The 14,460-nt window shown below is 36.0% G+C and overlaps 1 pseudogene; it reads right to left on the bottom strand.

Annotated features, from left to right (window-relative positions):
* Window positions 1-1,464: 1,464 nt before the first annotated feature.
* LOC139078810 (U4 spliceosomal RNA) lies at window positions 1,465-1,541 on the bottom strand (annotated as a pseudogene).
* Between the last annotated feature and the right edge of the window lie 12,919 nt (window positions 1,542-14,460).

Here is a 14,460-nt window from a genome sequence, read left to right as displayed (position 1 = left end):
ATAACATCAGCTCTATTTTTTATGGTTTCTGGTTTTTTGTTTTTTTTTTTAATCTCATTGTGTTTTTCACATCCAGAATTTCTGTTTGTCTTTTTAAAGAGTTTCAATCTCTTTGGTGAAGTATTCCTTCTGCTCATTAATTTTATTCATGAACTCATTGAACTGTCTTTCTGAGTTTTCCTGTAACTCATTGAGTTTCTTTATGACAGCTATTTTGAATTCCCTGTCATTTAGATTATAAATTTCTTTGACTTCAGGGTTGTTTTCTGGAGGCTTGTCATTTTCCTTCTGCTCTGAAATGTTACTGTAATTCTCCATGGTGTTTTATGAATTGTCCTTCGCCAGCACATTTTTCATAGTTTCAGGTCACAGATTATACCTGCCACCACTAGGGGGAAGCAGGAGCTGTCTTTTCTGATCCCACTCTGTCTGCTGCAAGTTGTGAGGGTATGGCTACTCTGCATTCACATGGGCTGGGCACAGCTGCCCTCCAGGTTGTACTCACATGGTCAAGGTCTCCGTGCTTAGCAGGCAGCTTGGGCATGATAGATGGGGCCTCTGTGCTGGGGAAGGGACTAGCTAAGCTGCTGCAAGCTATGTGGGAGAGGTGCCTACATGGGGCCTGAACTGCCATTTGGTGATATTCGTGGATTGGTGTGCTCCAAAGGCAGGGCTCCTTCTGAGTGGGTGGGGAACCTTCTTGTCTTTGCTGTGTTAGTGGGGAGAGATGCCCATGCTGGGGCTGAGCTGCCATTTAGTGGATCCTGCAGGTTGCTATGTGCCACAGCGGGTGGCACCTTCTGTATGAGTGGGCGCCTTCTTGGCTGTACTTTTCTCAGTGGATAGGCATCATTATAGGGGCTGTGCCACCACCAGTCAATGTAGAGCATTCCCATGGATGGGGCAACTGTGGCACAGTTGACGCTCCTGCAGACTGAGCTGCAACTCCAAAGGCATTCATGCAGGCTGAGCTGTCCCTGCTTCCTCTTATAGTCACTCCAGCTGCCCTGTGAGGATCCATGAACTGTCTCGCTGCCTCCTGAGAGGGGGAAGGGTGTGCTCACCTAGTTATACTGCCTCCTGGGGATCCAGCCCACCCACCTTTAGATGTATAACTGTGTGGATCTCTCAGAAGTCCTCTTGTGCTTTGTGGGGAATCCTCTGCTGGTTAACGAATGTCCATTTAGTTGTAACTTAGAGAGAGACTAAGGGAACATTTCACTCTGCCATGAAGCTAATGTCACTCTTTTTTTTTTTTTTTTTAATATTTCCATTCTCATTTCCAAGCTTTAAATTTATATTTTCTATAGTTTTTCTAAATGAAATTTGTCAATTTTATTATCATTCTTCTCCCCTTAGATTAAAAAAATCAATTCAACTGTTCTTATAATTGCTTATTCATTTTTTAATGTTTATTTTTAAATGCCTTCTGTTTTCTTAGGTTTGTTTTATTTTTATATTACCCTGAAATTATTTTCAATTAGCAAAAGTCACATCTCAGGTAAACCTCAGTGGGTATAATACTGCCACTGCACAAAGCTGAAGTTCTTGAATTATATACTTTATTTATCAATACACTTTTTCTTGTTTAATAATGAAACTCTTCAAGACTATAAAATGTTCTGGAACATCACATAGTTTTTCAAAGTTTTAATCTTGTTTTGTTTTATTTTAATTAAACATTTTATTTTAAGATAGTTGTCAATTTACAGGAAGTTATAAGAAAAAATATGGACAGATCACCCATGTACACTTTGCCAAGTTTCTCCCAATAGTATTATCTTGCAAAACTATGGTATAACATCACAAACAGGGGATTGACATTGATACATTCAAGATACAGAATATTTCCATCACCACAAGGATCTTTTGTGTTGCCCTTTTATATGCATACTCCCTTCCCTCTTGCTCAGCTCCCTCAACTCCTAGCAAGCACTATAACTTATATAATTTTGTCATTTCAAGAATGTTGTATAAATGGAGTCATATAATACATAAACTTTTGGGACTGACTTTTTTTCACACATCTTAATTTTATGGAGATTCATCCAAGATGTTGTGTATATCAATAGTTTGTTCCTTTTTTATTGCTGACTGCTATTCCATGGTAAACAAACCACAGTTTGTTTAACCATTTATGTGTTTTTTTTTTTTTTTTGGCTGAGGAAGATTTGCCCTGAGCTGTCATCCATGCCAAGCTCCCTCTAATTTTCAGTATGTGGGCCACCAGTACAGCATGGCTGCTAAGAGAGTGGTGTAGGTCCATGCCCAGGAGCTGAACCCAGGCTGCTGAAGTGGAGTGTGCTGAACTTAACCAGCAGGACACTGGGGATGGCCCAGCCATTTACTTTTGGAAGACGTTTAAGTTATAAACATATAACCTATAAAACTATAAGCAGTTTTGAGCTATAAAGCTGTTATAATTATTTGTGTATAAATTTTTGTGTGAACATAATCTTCATTTCTCTGGAATAAATACCCAGAAGTGCAACTGCTAGGTTGTTTGATAGTTTCATGTTAGTTTTTTAAGACCCTGCCAAGCTGTTTTCCAGAGTGTCTGTACCTTTTTACATTTCCACCAGCAATGCATTAGTGATCCAGCTTCTCTGCATCATTTTCAGCATTTGGTGTTGTTGCTATTTTTTCTGATAGTTGTGTATTGACATCTCATGATTTTAATATTCATTTCCCAAATGACTAATAATGTTCAACATCTTTTCACACACTATTTGCCATTTGTATATCTTCTTTTGTAAAATGATTCCTCCTGTCTTTGCCCATGTTCTAATTGGATTGTTTAGTTTTTTACTGTTGAGTTTTCTGAGTTCTTTATATATTTTAGATACTAGTTCTATGTTGTGTATGCAGCGTGCAAATATTTCCTCCCAGCCTATAATTTGTCTTTTCGGCCTCTCCATAGAATCTTTTGCAAAGCAAAAGTTTTTTAATTTTGATGAAGTCTAACATCATTTTTTTTTAAATGAATAATGCCCTTGGTGTCAAGTCTATAAACTCTTTGCCTAGATTTGGAGTCCAAAGATTTTCTCCTATGTTTTTTCCTAAAAGTTTTATATTTTACATTTAAGTCTATGATCCATTTTGAGTAAGTTTTTATATAAGGTGTGAGATTATGTTGAGATTTTTTTTTTTTAACTTATGAGTGTCCACTTGCTCCACATGCATTTGTTGAAAGGCCATTTTTACTCTGTTGAATTGTTTTCATATTTTGTCAAAATCAGTTAGACATATTTGTGTGGCTCTATTTTTGGGTTCTTTATTCTATTGTATCGATCTATGTGTCTATTCTTTCAAAAATGCCACACACGGTCGTGAATATTGACTATATACACACACACATATATATGCATACGTATATATACATGTATACATATATTTACCCCCACACATACATATGTATACTATATAACAAACTTTGAAATCAGATAGACTAATTTCTAGCACTTAATTCTTCTTTTTCAAAGAGTTTTCTTTAGTTTCCTTGGGAATTTCCATGTACATAATGATGTCAACTGCAAATATAGACTATTTTTTCCTTTCTGATCAGTATTCATTATTTTTACTTACTACACTGGTTACAATTTCCTTTACTATGTTAAATAAAAGTGATAAGTGTGGACACCATTTGTTCCCAGTCTTAGTCTTTCACCATAAGCATCATGTTAGCAGTAGGTTTTTTGTAAATATTCTTTATTAAGTTGAGGAAGTTCCCCCTCTTTGTCTATTTTTCTATTGTTTAAAAATATGAATGAATGTTGAATTTTGTAAAATGCTTTTTTCTGCTTTGATTGATATGATTCTGTGATTTTCTTTAGCCTGTTAGATTACATTAATAGATTGCATATTGATACATAGTATATTGAAACATTAATAAGTATTTTACATGTTGAGCTAGCCCTTCATTCCTGGAATAACTTCCACTTAGTCATGATGTATAATTCTTTTTACATATTGTTAAATTCTATTTGTTAATATTTTGTTAAAAATTTTTGCACCTATACTCATGAGAGGTATTGGTCTGTAGTTTTCTGTCTTGTGTGCTTTGCCTCCCTGGTTTTGGTGCCAGCTTCATAGAATAAACTGGGAAGTGCTCCTTCCTATGCTATTTTCTAGAAGAGATTGTGAACAATTGGTAGTAATTCTTCTTTAAACCTTTTGTTGAGTTCTCCAGTGCAATCATCTAGGCCTGGAGGTTTCTTTCATGAGAGTTTTAAAATTATAATTCAAGTTCCTTACTAGTTATAGGGCTATTCATTTAATATCTTCATATTAAATGAGTTGTAATAATTTGCGATTTTTGAGGAATTGGTCCATTTCATCTAAGTTGTCATGTTTATGTGTGTAGAGTTATTTATAGTATTTCTTTATTACCTTTTTGATATCTATAGGATCTGTACTTGTGTCCTCTGCTTCATTACTGACATTAAATTTGTGTCATCCTTCTCTTTTTTCCTTTATCATTCTTGCTAAAGCATTGTCAATGTTATTGATCTTCTCAAAGAACCAGCTCTTTCTTTCACTGATTTTCTCTATGTTTTTTCTATTTTGCATTTCTTTGATTTTGACTCATTTTTATTATTTTCTTCTCTGTGGTTGCTTTGGGTTTGTCTTACTCTTCTTTTTCTAGGTTCTTGAGTTGGGATCTTACATTATTGATTTGGACTTTTTCTCTTTTCTGATGTATGCATTTAGTACTACAAATTTCCCTCTTAACACTGTTTTAGCTGTGTCTCACAAATTTTGATATGTTACATTTTTATTTTCCTCCATTCAATTTATATTCGATTATTCCCTTTGAGATTTCCTTTATAACCCACAGTTTATTCAGAAGTATGTTATTGAGATTCTAAGTGTTTGAACATTTTCTTGTTATCTTTCTTTTATTGATTTCTAGTTTGACTCCACTGTGGTCAGAGAACACATTGTGTATGATTTCAATTGTTTTAAATTTGTTGCAGGTTATTTTGTGGTCCTCAATATTTTATCTTGGTATATGTTGTATGAGCACTTGAGGAGAATGTATTTTCTGCTCAGGTTTGGTGGAATGTTCTGTAAATGTCAATCATGTCTACTGGTTGATAGTGCTGTCGAGTTCTTCTATATCCTTGCTGCTTTTCTGTCTAGTTAGTCTATCAATTTTTGAGAGAACAATGTTGAAATCTTCAACTATAATTGTACATTTTTCTATTTCTTTTTCAGTTCTAACAGTTTTTGCTTCATATATTTTGCAGCTATGTTTTTTGGTACTTACACATTTAAGATTTCTAATCTTCTTTGATTGATTTGAATGATACAAGGATTAATCCTTGTATCATTATATAATGTCCCTCTCCATTTCTGGTAATTTTCTTTACTCTGAAGTTTACTTTGTCTCATATTAATGTAGCCATTTTTGCTTTCTTTTGATTAATATTTGCCTGCTATATCTTTTCCCATCCTTTAAGTTTCAAGCTGATTACACAGTTATATTTGAAGTGAACTTCTTGCAGATAGCATATAGTTGGATCATGTTTCCTAATGCACTGTCCTAATCTGTCTTTTAATTGGTGTATTTAGATCACTTAAATTAATGTAATTTTGATATATTAGGGCTGCAGTCTGCTATTTTACTTTTTCCCCCTATTGTTCTCTCTGTTTCCTTTTTCCTGCCTTCCTGTGGTTACTTATGGTTTTTTGAGAATTTTTTTTTAATTTATAGTGGTTTTGAGTATATCTTTTTATATATTTTTTTTTAATGATTATTTTAGCTATTGCATTATCTATATATAACTATCAGTCCACTGGTGTGGTTATTTTACTAGTTTGTGTGAACTGTAGAAACCTTACCTCCTTTTGCTCTCCACCATTTATAATGAAGTTGTCCTAAATGTTTCCTATACATATATTTAGAACCATATCAGATGGAATTGCAATTTTGCTTTAACCATCAAACATACTTCAGGAGACTCAAAATGAGAAGAAAAGTCAATGCTATGTGTCAATACTTTTGCCTACTGTCTTCTTTCCCCATTCCTCATTTTGCATGATTCCTACTTTAACCATTTTATTTCATTTAGAGAGTGTCTTTTTAGCTATTTTCTAAAAGAGTATATCTGCTGGCAGCAAATTTTCTTAGTTTTCCTCATTTGAAAATATATTGATTTTCCCTTTATTCCTGAAGGATATTTTCACTGAATTTAGGATTCTGATTTCAGAACTATTTTATTTCTATACTTGAAAAAATGTGCCACATCCTTCTGCTCTCTGTGGTTTCTGATGAGAAATCCACTGTTATTTGAACTGTTTTCCCCCTACAGTTAAGGTGTCATTTATTAAGCTGCTTTGAAGATTTTTGTCTTGTCTTTAATTTTCAGAAGTTTAACTTTGTTTTGTCTTGATATAGATTTCTTTTGGTTTTTCCTGTTTGGGATTTGCTTACCATTTTGGTTCTGTAGGTTTATGTCTTTTGCTAAATTTGGGAACTTTTCCTTAAGTACTTTTAACAGTACATTTTTTAACAGTAATTTCCTTAATTTCTATTGTTACCTTAAGTATTTTTTAGTCTCACCATCTTCCTCCACCAATCTGAGACTTTTATCACACAAATATTACATCTTTTGTTATAGACCCAAGATATGAACAAGGCTCCATTCATTTTTTTTTCAGTCTATTTTATCTGTTGTTCAGATTGGGTAGTTTCTATCGTACTATTTCAAGCTCAGTGATTCTTTCCTCTTTCACCTCTATTCTTCTGTTGAGCCCATACAGTGAGTTTTTAATTTTGATTATTGTTTTTCTTAGTTCTAATATTCCCATTTGATTATTCTTTATACCCTCTATTTCTTTGCTGAGATTTTCTAATTTTTTGCTGAGACTCTCAATTTTTTCCCCATGTTTTCATTTGTTTCAAGTGTGTTTGTAATTATTTGTTGAAGCATTTTAATGATGGCTTTTTTTTTCATATTTAAAGACCTTATTTTTTTTAGAGCAGTTCATATTTACAGAAAAATTGAGAAGAAGGTACAGAGAGTTCCCATATACCCCAAGTCCTCAGAGATACATAGCCTCTCCCATTATCAGTATCCCTTACCGGAATGGTACATTTGTTATGATTGATGAAGCTACATTGACACATCATAATCACTCAGATTTCATAGTCTACGTTAGGGTTCACTCTTGGTGTTGTACATTCTATGGGTTCATATAAATGGCAAATAAGCATATGAAAAGATGTTCCACATTATATGTCATCAGGGAAATGCAAATTAAAACAACAATGAGATAGCTCTGTACACCTATTAGAATGGCCAAAATCCAAAACCCACATCCTGATGGGGATGTGGAGCAACAGGAACTTTCATTCATTGCTAGAGGGAATGAAAAAATGGTACAGCCACTTTAGAATCCAATTTTGCAGTTTCTTACAAAATTAAACATATTCTTGCAATACAATCCAGTGATTGTGTTCCTTGGTATTTAATTTACTCAAACGAGTTAAAGATTTATGTTCACACAAAAACCTTCACACAGATGATTATAACAGCTTACTCTAATTGCCTAAACTTGGAAGCAACTAAGACATCCCTCAGTAGGTGAATGGATAAATCAACTGTTGTACATACAGACAATGAAATATTTTTCAGTGCTAAAAATAAATGAACTATCAAGTCATGAAAAGACGTGGAAAAAACCTTAAATGTATATTACTTAGTGAAAGAAGCCAATCCGAAAAGGCTATATACTGTATGATTCCAGCTATCTGATATTCTAGAAAAGGCAAAACTATGGAGACAGTAAAAAGATTCGTGGTTGCCAGGGGTTAAAGGTTGAGGGGGCTAAAGGATGTATAGGTGAAGCACACAGAGTTTTTAGAGCTGTAATTATATAGTATCCACATGATACTATATAATGATGGAGACGTATCCTTATACATTTGTCCAAATCCATAGTACGACAGCTTTTTAAAAAAAAGTTGTCAAAAAATTCTAACATGTCTGTCGTCACAGTGTTGGCATAAATTTGTTATTATTATTACTTTCATTTAATTTGAGTTCTTTCTAGTTGATGGCATGTGATGTTTGGCTGCAGTAAAGCTGTTATTGTCTAGAAGTTTTCTGTCATGCAAAATACTGCATCCTGGTCCTTTTGCTAGGGAGAGAGCAAGATTTTGTTGGGGCTTTTCTTTGGGTCTGCGCCCTTTGGCATTTTCTGGCTTTCCGATTCTTTAGCTCTAAATTTGGGTTATATGAGACAACAGGAAAATGAAGGGAACTCACCATCACATCTTTCCTTCAGTCCTGAGGTCCCTAGTTAGTCTACCTTCTTTTCTCTACTTTTCACAGTGCTCTTATATTGGTTTTATATAAACCAATATAACATCCAAACCAGGATCTTTTAGTGTATTTGCGACAGAAATAGGGAAAAGTACATCTACTCCACATTTGTAGAAGTGGAAGTCCACTGGCTGTGTTTGAATAATTATTTTCTTTTTTGTACTCCTTCTTAAAAGATAATATCTATCCTTAATCTAGTATTTGCCAACATAATATATGTGAGGATAGGTTTTTTTAATTGTCTACTTGGGAGCTAACTGAACTCATTTCCAGCTGCAAGATGAGTAGATATGTTTAGTTCCCAGCATAAATTCTAGTATCTAGATCATAGGCATTTATCAACTTGGTTCTTATAGCTAAACCATAATAGGATCCCCTCTTAGTCCCAGGTCTGATTCTCTGGCCATCTGAGTTAACAGAGAATATATCAGTCTTCAAAAAGAAACTTAAAAGGCTCTTCTAGTGTCTTCTCCCTACCACATAAAACTATGGGATCACACCACCCAGGATGTAATATGTGACTTCTAACCCACACGTACTCTTTTTATTTTTTGGGCAGTGCAGGATGTAAAAAGGTGTTGGGGCGTTTGAGCAGGGGAAGTGGAAACAGTGTTTTGGCTATCTCATGTCTCCTCCACTCAGTGGAGGAATAATTCATCATTTTTCTTGCTGGATGTAAGCATGTCTCTTCAAGCCAAGGGGTCAGAGAATGAGTGAGAAGGAAAATTCTCTACCCTCCATGTGGGCCATCCTCATTGCAGAGGGATGCATGGATCAGCCTCTGCCCGCGTTGCTCATTTTAGCTCCATTGTTTGATAGTTAAAGGAAATTCCCTCCAAATTTAGAGAATAGTTAGTCAGTTTTCAGTGTCACTGTTTTTAATCTCTTTTTCTGTGTCCTTATAGGTATTTTGGGAGAAGGGAGCGGCAGCCAGCCAGATGCCATTTGAAACTAAAATCTCCCAGACTAAGCTAATCTTAGCAGAAATTTAAAAGTAAGTCGAAGCAAAAGCAAGTTTTAAAAAATGGAACAATTAAGTTGCTAAAATAATCTCTTCATTTAAAAATCAATGACATACAAAAATAATTTTATTGTCTGGGTTTTTAAACCTTTTCAAACCTGTGAATGAAGCTTCTCTTGGTACTTGAATAGGTGCCATCTGCTGATCTGTAACTGAGCCAGTCTTTGCATTTAGGCCAAAGTGTAATATTTAATCCCAATAGATGAAACATGAAGATCTTTATAAGCAACAAACCATTTATAGATTTTTGATATTTTCCTAAAACTTAGATTTACTTATAAGTAGTAATTTGCACAGATGGAGTTCTTAAAGATACTCATTATTAATTACCTACGCTATTCTGTCAGTTAAACAAGTTTGTCTCCTGAGTAAGCTACAGGTATCAGTTAGCTGTTGCTGCGTTAAGTTAAAAAAAAAATCTCAAATTTAGAAGTTTAAAACAGCAACAAGAAGCTTAAAATAGCTAATTCTATAACTCAGCTGAAGGGTTTCTGCTGATTTGGATGGGGCTTAGTGTAGCTCACTCATCTGTCTACAGCAAGCTGTGAATTGACAAGGTGACTTTGGCCTTGCTCTCTCATATCTCTGGGGCCTTGCCTGGGTCACTGCCTGCCTCACCGCTGTTCCCTGAGGCTCGTCCTCCAGCAGGCTAGCCCAGGCATGTTCTTGTGCTGAAGTAGGTGTGAGGAGCAAGCACAGAAAGTGAACCATGCCTCTTGAGGCTTTGGTATGGAAGTAGCAAGAGGTCACTTCCTTTGCATTCTATTGGCTAAGCAAGTCTCAAGAGTTGATGAAGTAGACTCTATCTCTTGATGAACTACAAAGGAACGTCTGAAAGGTTGTAGATATGGGGAGAGGTGAACCATTATGGCCATTGTACTCAATCCACTATTTTGAAAAAGGATGGAACTGGGACTAGGACCCTGTTTCGTGCCTCCAGATCAGGTATCTCTTTATTACCCTAGCTGTTCCTCCTACTTGCCTGTATGATCAATCTGAATGTTCATAAGGAAAAACACCTTTGTGCCTTAGGGTATGTCTTGGTCCTCAAGTACTAATCTAGATAGCTGTGGTGAATTCACATCCTTTTTGTCTATTAAATACTTAGTGATTCTTCACAAAATCAGTTTTAGAATATCTGAAGAAAATAGATTTTATACAATTGGAAATGTCTGTTCTTTTCCAAGTGCTATCAGTATAAAGAATCTTTTGAAGATTAAGAAGAACTTTTTACATTGCTTTACTGATTTCTTTTGACTGTAAATCTCAGGGAACTAAGGTGATAATATCAGGATTGTATTACTGTAGTTATGAGGGTCTTAAGTTCACTTCACATGCTGTATCCTAGAAAAATTGTTACTATTTGTGAGTGATTCTTTTCGGAAGCAAGTTACAGGGTAAGATATAAAACTTCAAGGTGTGTTTTGCCTCATGTTGAAATTTTATCAGAGCCCATTCACCCCTTGTTATTGCCCTGGCCTTTGTGGACCTGGAGATAGATAGAAAAAGATAAAATTGCTATGGAGTTGTGGCACCTTCAAGCTGTCCTGTTTGTTTGTCCCCAAGTCTTTCTATGCCAGTTCCAAAATCCCCTCCTGCCAAAATTGGGCTTGGAAAAATAACATATTTCATATATGACATATGTTTGAAATTAGTGGGAAATGCAGCCAAGATTTGGAAATTAACAAGGAAAAAGTTATTTCTGAAAACATTTGGGAGCCAGAGAAGAGTGTTTGGCTTAAAACATTAGGGCATTTCCTAGTTTAGTAAATTAAATAATTAAAAAAAAATACCCCAGAAGGAACAACATAATATTTCTTTCTTTCAGTATGTATGAATAATTCTTATTTAAAAGCTCTTCATCACAAATGAAATGAATGGTCTAAATGTACCATGTATAGGATAGTTAATGTTTGAATAAGCTGTTAAATCTTATTCTGTATGAATTTTTTGGAAGTTAAATCATGTGGTTCAGTTTTCCCATATATGAAAGGGATTTCTATTGATCTGCCACTTACAAAATAGACAGGAATCATTGAGGGGACCCAGAGCAGGAGGCCAAACCTCCCTCTCTATACAGAGCACTGTTTAGACCTGGGTTCTTCGCAGTACATTGTCAATCCTATGTTGAAAGTGGAATTGTCTTCTTTGTCAAATTATCTCTGAATTAATCTAATTCAAGGCAAGGAACATGCACTAGGCTTTGTCTATACAAAGCAGTGAGATGCTAAGGCGAGATAGAGAAGAGTTGCAAACTGTGGTCCCTGACAACAGGAAACTTAAAATCTGAGGAAAAATTTAAAATCTAATTTCTCAAAAATTGTTCTCGCCTGGGCCCCATATATAGAAACTTGCATTCTTTTAGAGTCTTAGAGCAATTTATGAGACAACAGAGGCATCTCTGGGTTAAGAATCTCAGAGTTGATTTGTTGATTTCATGCTTCCTGGCTGCACTCAAGAAACGAGGCCATAAGTGTTTTCGATGTAGCTCAAAATTACCCATTTTGAATAGGCTTTTATAAATTAGAGGAAAAATCTGTTTTGTCGTTCTACTGTGCCACAACGTCTTCCTCGTTTGTCTCTTCTCATCATTACAAGAAGGGGTATTATCAAGGAACTGTCATCCTGGCATATGTCCTCTACAGATGTTTGTTTTCAGAGGTGGCCTTCTATCTCTTTGTGAGTTCTCAGCGTCTTGTGACTTTGAGATGGGACCCAGCATCAACAGACCAGACACATCACTAGAATTATGTAGATATTAAACATATACTAGAGGAAAGGTGGGCTGGTTTCAACCAAGAAGAGTGCAGGATATCACTGGGTGGTTTGCTAATAGATGAGGAAATCCTAAGATGCTAAAGACTATAATATTATCTATTTCTGTAGCATGATGAAGAAGAAATACTGAATACATGGTTTTGCCTGTCACTTTGGTATGGTACCCCATGGAGCATCCCTAGTTTTTATTGATGACACAATCAACAGAAAACAGTGGGTTGTATTTGCAAACTGGATCAACTAGTTACCACTGTGCGACATTCATCTGGCCACTTAACTCTCCAAGTTTCTTCATCTGTAAAATAGAGGTAGTAAAGATACTTATCTCTCAGAATTCTTCTGAGAGCTAAATGAGAAATTACATTGGAAAGCATCTTTAAATATAAAGCACTATGGATATATCAGATGTTTTTATAGTACAAGGAATACCTAGAAAAATTTGCAAAAAATAGAAGAGCCCAAAAGCCAAACTTAGCCACTGTTTCCTCAGGAATGGCTACGGACAATGTACCTTTTGCTCATGAGTACCCCAGCTTTCAACGAACTTTCTTTCTCATAAGAAAATTAATTGAATAACATGAACAGCTGAAACTTCTGATGGAAAGTGATAAATGGCATGAGAACACTATAAGCAAAGACTTCAAGAGTTTGGAGAAGCAAGGGATCACTTTTCGCTGAGCCCATTGGGGAAGGCTTGTGAGGCAATACTTTGCCAGGCAATTTAAAGTGGGCTTCTAAGTTCTGGGAGGGTTGCAACAGGTGAAGACACTAAGGGGAGTCAGGAGGGCCTTCCAGACATAGGGATGGATGTGAATAGAGCTGAGTAGGTGAAGGTGGTGCACACAGACTCTTTCAAAATCCAAAAGAAAGAGCTATGGTTTATGAAGGTAGCAGTCCTGAGATGCCTTGTTTGGGAATTCTAGGAGTAGGTTATAGGTAAGAGGGAAGGAAAGAATGAAGGTGCAAGAAAAGAGGCAAATGTGATAAGAAGTGAGAGGAGAAGGGGACCAAGAGCCTGGGTAAGAGATGCCTAATCAAGCAAAGGTTAGAAGAACTTTAACAAACAGGGCTGAATCTATTATTTGTCAGGCAGGGAACATACGCCAGTGAAGAAATTCACTGAACAGACACAGAGGGGGAAAGGCATTATAAAAGGAGTTTCATGAGGTTATGTTAGGGATTGAAAACTAGCACTCGGGGCAGGATAGATGCTCTCGTTGATCTGTACATGGTCGATTAAGATAAGTCCTTTTATCCATTGGTCAGGAAAGAGTCTTTAATTAGGTTTAGAAGGATTTGGCATCCCAGGGTAATCCAGAGTTCATGGTTACATATCAGCTTCAGTTTGTTAGAATTAGTTGTGATCAAATACAACATTCAATTTTGATATCTACTAGGCAGGTGATGCTATAAACAGTAAATTTCCTTTCACGTAAGTTAGCCAGAGAAGAGTTGAGTGAGATAACCTGGCGTGGAGAGGAACGTGAGCTTGGCTTGCCCTGTGCTTTCTCTTGCGTCCTGCTATGTCTAATTTTATTCTAGGCCGTTATCTCAGAGTGACTGCTGCTAGATTCTATTCTTTGTGCATTCTTCTTCTTTTTTGTAAATAGCTTCATTGAGATATAATTTACATGTAATGCAAAGTCACCATTTAAAGTGTACAGTTCAATGGTTTTTGGGATATTCATAGATATGTGAAGCCATCACCAAGTTTGGAACATTTTCATCACCTAATAAAGAAACCTCATACACTTTAGTTAGCACCTTCTTATCTCACCCCTCTACCAGCCCCTTGGGCCTAAGAAACCACTAATCTTTTTTGTATCTCTATAGATTTCCCTATCTGGATTTTTTTCTTTTTTGAGGAAGTTCAGCCCTGAGCTAACATCTGCTGCCAATCCCCCTCTTTTTGCTGAAGAAGACTGGCCCTGAGCTAACATCTGTGCCCATCTTCCTCTACTTTATATGTGGGACGCCTGGCACAGCATGACTAGATGAGCAGTGCCATGTCTGCACCCGGGATCCAAACCAGTGGACCCCGGGCCACCAAAGCAGAATGTGTGAACTTAACCGCTGTGCCACTGGGCCAGACCCCATCTGGATTTTTATGTGAATAGAATCATATAATACATGGTCTTTGGTGACTAGCTTCTTTCACTTAGCATAATGTTTTCAAGGTTCATTCATTTTGTAGCATGTATCAGTACTTTATATGGCCAAATAATATCCCACTGTGTGGATATATCACGTTTTGTCTTTGATACCACATTCATCAGTTGATGGGCATTTGGGTTGTGTCCACCTTTTGGCTATTAAGAATAATGCTGGTAT

Source organism: Equus przewalskii, chromosome 22 (assembly GCF_037783145.1).
Source record: "Equus przewalskii isolate Varuska chromosome 22, EquPr2, whole genome shotgun sequence".
NCBI lineage: Eukaryota > Metazoa > Chordata > Mammalia > Perissodactyla > Equidae > Equus > Equus przewalskii.
This window is presented reverse-complemented; position numbering and strand designations above follow the sequence as displayed.